At 35.6% G+C, this 5,220-nt stretch overlaps 1 pseudogene; it reads left to right on the top strand.

Annotated features, from left to right (window-relative positions):
* LOC114629146 overlaps positions 1 to 1,048 on the top strand; it is a 3,367-nt pseudogene extending 2,319 nt beyond the window's left edge.
* Positions 1,049 to 5,220: the final 4,172 nt, after the last annotated feature.

Genomic DNA, 5,220 nt, shown 5'->3' with positions numbered 1-5,220 from the left:
TTTATCAATAGTGCCAGAAATTCCTGGACCCTCTCTGCAGAAGAATCAAGCCAGATCCCCAAAGGATGAGTCACATTTTTTCCCTCAAGATTTCCCTCCTATATCTCCATGACTTTTCCATATTTCTTTCCAGTCTCACTTAGACATGTGGATAATCAGAGTTTCTAGTATTTGTATATGAACATACTGACAAGAGAACATAATCAAGGATTCAAATTGTCTGGTACTTATAAAGAATAGACTGTTGTAAGTAGTAAACTCAGTTTTAAAAGACAAGAACCTTTGCTGCTGCTGCTGCTGCTGCTGATGATGATGATAATGATGATGATAATGATAATGATGACTGCATCTAGTAAAGAAACAACTGAAAGTAAACATCACCTCTGAAAACTGGTAATAGGCTCTACCTGGCTGGGAGGGGTTTGTGCTCAAACCTCTAGGTCCCCACATTTTGAGAAGAGAGAGGAGGATGGGCTTCCTCTCATGGGGTCAGGCATGCTCAAGGTGCCAGATATTCAATTGAGAAGAACCGTGGCATTTCTAAACCAGTTGTCATGTGTGCTGTGCAGTTTTCTCTGCCAGTCTTCCACAATTTGGGAAGAGAACCTGGTGTACCTTTCTCCTCGTATTCAACTAATTAAAACAACTCTCAGTGTTTTAAATGTGAAGCTGTCATCTATCCCAGGCCTAAAGATGTCACAGTTGAAGTGTCTCCTTTAAATGTCACTGCTGTCACAAATGGATCTTCATCCTGAAACCACTTCAGATCAACCACATCACAACAGTACACAAAACTCTCAACCACAGGAAAGTGAGGTGTCATCAGAAAATATCTTGACTGTAGCCAAGAATCAAAGACATGCCAGGTTTCTCAAAAGGGTTCCAGTGACAGCAACCGGAGCAAAATGATAACAGAACTAGACCCAGAGCTCCTTGAGAACCAGATGCTCCAGTGCCTAACAGTAAAAGTGAAAAGAAAGCCATAGAAGAAAGTTCAGATAAAGCTCAGAAAGTTTCGATGACCAAATTGGATTGTGATGAGAATTAGGTACATGTGTACATGTGTGGAAGGGTGTTTTTACATTTTGTGAAAGAGCCTGCCCTCTAGTTCTTAGTACAGAGTCATCAAATGGCCACATACCTACTGGAAACTTCCTCTGCTAAAAAAAGAGTCATTTATAACCTTCCAAAACATTGGTAAGAAGCATTTTCATCTTTAAAATCATCTTGCTTTATGGTGCACACTGTTAATCAACCATAGAAGTGTTTCCTGATGAGGTTTTATGAAGACTTTGAATCTTTCTGCACATAGTGTTCTAAGCCAGCATTATAAATTGATCTGAATTGGCCTTCACAATTAAACAATCAGACACTGTAAGGCTGAATGACAAGAATTTCTGGACATGAGAAGATCGTTCATCGAGCATTCTTTAAAAGTTTTAAGAGTGAGTCCATCTAAAGAGGTCAATCAAGACAATTTGGAAAACTTTTGGTTAATTTAGATTTATTGTAAAGTATTAATTATGTCAATATAGAATTACCACTCAAAAATATCTTCTAAAACTTGAAGTCTCAAGACCATAGGACATGTGGGAATATTGGACAGCCATATGCAAAATTTCAGAAATTATTGTTGGAGAAAAGTAACCATTTAGTTTAATCAACTTAAGGTTATTTTTAGAATTCAGATGTATAATCATCCCTATTTATTCTGCAAGTTATTATGATATATTTAGTTGTAAGTTACTATTACAAACTGTACAAAGATAAATGATCCAACTATGACCATGAATATACAAAATGATCTATCTGTGGACCATGCATATTCAACACTTCTATTTCCTCTTCAGAAAATATTACTTAGTCTCTACTCAAGGAGCCTGAAACTTTTCAAAGCCAGTCTTGCGTGCCAAACTCTGCCCCTGACTTAAAATACTAAAAAGAGTGGTCAAATCTTTGGGTTTCCCAAAAGCAGGGCATTATGATACCAAAATGACTATGATTTTATATAATTATTTGTCATTAGAGTATAGTATAAATTATGGGAGTTTAACAACTGAAACAGTACATTAGATATACTTTTATAAATGACATGGGAATGTACATATTATGGGGATAGCTTATGTTTTCAACACACTTAATGTTTGAACCAGAATAAACATTTCTATCTTCTAAGGCATTTATCATTTATTTGAGGTAAAAATAACTCATATATTTCCTCCCAGATCTTGTAAAATATGTAATCTATAATTGATATTTGTAGTCATCCTACAATGGATAGAACACCAGAGCCAATTTCTCTTATCTAACAGCACTTAGTATTCACTAATGAACGTTTGACTATCTCTCTCTTTCTCCTCCTCATGATCTCCATCCTCTGGAAATTGCTCTTTTGCTCTTAACTTCTGTGTAGAAAATCAACTTTTATATATTACACATGCACGAACCCATGCTGTTTCTGTGTTCATATGACTGACTATTTTGATGTCCCATGAGACCTACAGTTCCATCAACCTTGTCATAGATGGCAGGATGCAGTCATTCTGAATGACTGAGTAGTATCCCACTATGTATACCCACTATGCATAAGTACTGCATTTTGCTTATCTATTCATCAGTTCGTGGATAGTTAGGATAATTCCATTTCCTGACCATTGAGAATAGTGTTGCAATACATAGAGGCATACAGGCATAATCTTCTTTGTATATGTAATCCAGTTCTAGGTTTGCTGATGGGTGCAGTACTTCTAGTCTTCATTTTTCAAAATCTTTATACTGTTTTCCATTCTCGCTATAAAATTGAAATCCTACCAGTTGGATAAAGGTTCTCCTTTCCTTTTACCTTTGTCTGTATTGATTAGCGTAAAACCACTCTAACTAGAGTGAGATATATGGTCCCTTTGCTTTGCATTTTCTGATGATAAGAGATGACCTCCCCCTTTTGTTCCTTTGGGAAGTTTTAATTTATGTTTTCTGAAAGATGTCTGTTTAACTGTTGACCAGTTTTTTTCAATTGAATTGTTGACTTTCCCCATTACTGAATATATATATTATATATAAATATAAATACATACATATATATATGTATATGTATATATGTATACATATACATGTATATATATGTATACATATACATATACATATACATATACATATACATATACATATATATATATATATATACATATATATATTACCTAATCAGGTATAACTTCAAAAAATATTTTAATAAAATTTAATGCTTTCAACTCAATACATTTCAATTATTTTTGCCAAGTTAAATTTCCTAATTTTCTTAACCCTATCTACCTGTAATAGTCTACTAGAAAAACAAGATATTTGAGGGAAAATATATGTGGAGAAGAAGAAATGATTAAGGTATCTGATGCTGCCTGTCTCTGGAGGACTTGCCTGTCCTAATTACACAAAAATTCAGCCAACTAGCTCACACTAATTTTTTTTTCTTAATTGGTTGTCACAGTTTTTAAACTGTGGCTGGAAAACTTAATCTATATTGACTTAGAAAAATTTTAGAAGTAAAAGTCTAAAAGCTATGTTCACATTGGTCACCAACAACATAAATTATAACAGTACCATGTGTCTGAGAAGAAGCACTCCTGTGCCTATCAATGGGGACTATCTCAGGTTACATCACTCCTGACCTTGTCACCAGGACAATCTTTCAGATAATGAAGAGTCCTGCTTTAACTTCAAAGTTAACATTTACAATTCTATTTCCTAAATAAGTACATTTAAAAGGCACAATTTAAAAAAAAAAAGAAATCTCAAAGTTGAGTGGAAAGGAGTGGGAGTTTGGAGAGGAGTTGGATTGGTGAATTGTGTTCAAAGTACATTTTTAAACTCACAAAGAATAAAACATTGCTTAAGAAAGACACAACTCATTAGATGGACTTCTAAGCGTGTTGTAGAAGAGTTGGGGGAAGGATTGAAGGACCCAGAAGGGATAAGGACTCTACAAGAAGACCAACAGAGTCAACTACCTGGACCCTTGGGGGCTCCCAGGGACTGAACCACCAACCAAAAAGCATACATGGGCTGGACCTAGGACCCCTCCCCCCACATATGTAGCAGTTGTACTGCTTGGTCTTCGAACTGGAGGAGGGTTTCTGGGGGAGGGGGCTGTCTCTGACTCTGTTGCCTGCCTGTAGATCCAGTTCCCCTAATTAGGCTGTCTTTTCTTGCTTCAGAGGAAGAGGATGTGTCTAATTCCTCAGTGACTTGAGGTTCCAGGATAGGTTGGTAGTCAGTGGGGCCTCCCTTTTTTAACAGAAGAAGGGAATGGGGGAAGGAGCTGTGTGAGGGAGGGACTGTGAGTATGTGTAGGGGGTTCTGTGATCAGGATAAAAAGTAAATAAATTAATTAGTGGAAAAAAGAAAGATAATTCTTTGTGTAATGCAAATGATAATGCCATCTCTTGTCTATAAGTCAAACTCTCAATTCTATTGTGTATTTCAGCCCTGTTTTTACTTTTAAGTCTATAGGCTATAGCAGGCTGGTCTACAAAACTATGTGCTTAGCACTCAATCCAAACCCAAAGAAAAACGTTTCTTAGGGGTTTTCTAGCTTGGAAGGTTGCCTAGCCTCAAGTCTGTTCCAATAACTAGGTCCTTTCAGCTCTTCTCCCTCAGCTTTCCTAACTGGCTTTAAAATATGTAGCTGTTTCATTCAATCTCATTTTCAACTATTATTTCAAATAGCATATTGCTTCCCCTTTCCTCATTAATGCAATTTGAATTTAGTTAGAGTTTTTATATAATCAAATATACATGAAATGTTGATTTAGCTTTGCTTAAAAAATAAATCTATATGTATATGTACACATATCCATTCATATATAAACATATATAAGACCTAGTTGCTATTATTTCTTTATCTCCTAAATAACTGAAAATCAAACTTAAGAAAATGTCCTTCATAATGCTAAAACATGGAGCTTAACTTCAAACTCTTTGCGTTAGAAACACAAGAGTACAAACAATAGTTAATATAAAGAGAAAACCAAGAATCCATTAGGAAAGACTCCATGACTATAATAGTGGTGTTTCAATGGTAGTGGGTCCATCTAAATAACATATTTAGTTGAGAGCATTGTGATGGCTCATCTTGGCTGTCAACTTGACTACACATGGAATCAATGAAAACCCAAGCAGTATGGAACACCTGTAAAATATTCCCTTGATTGGATCATTTGAGGTGAG

Source organism: Grammomys surdaster, unplaced genomic scaffold (assembly GCF_004785775.1).
Source record: "Grammomys surdaster isolate TR1022 unplaced genomic scaffold, NIH_TR_1.0 278, whole genome shotgun sequence".
Classification (NCBI taxonomy): domain Eukaryota; kingdom Metazoa; phylum Chordata; class Mammalia; order Rodentia; family Muridae; genus Grammomys; species Grammomys surdaster.
The sequence above is the reverse complement of the archived record's forward strand: the minus strand, read 5'-3'. Positions and strand labels throughout refer to the sequence as shown.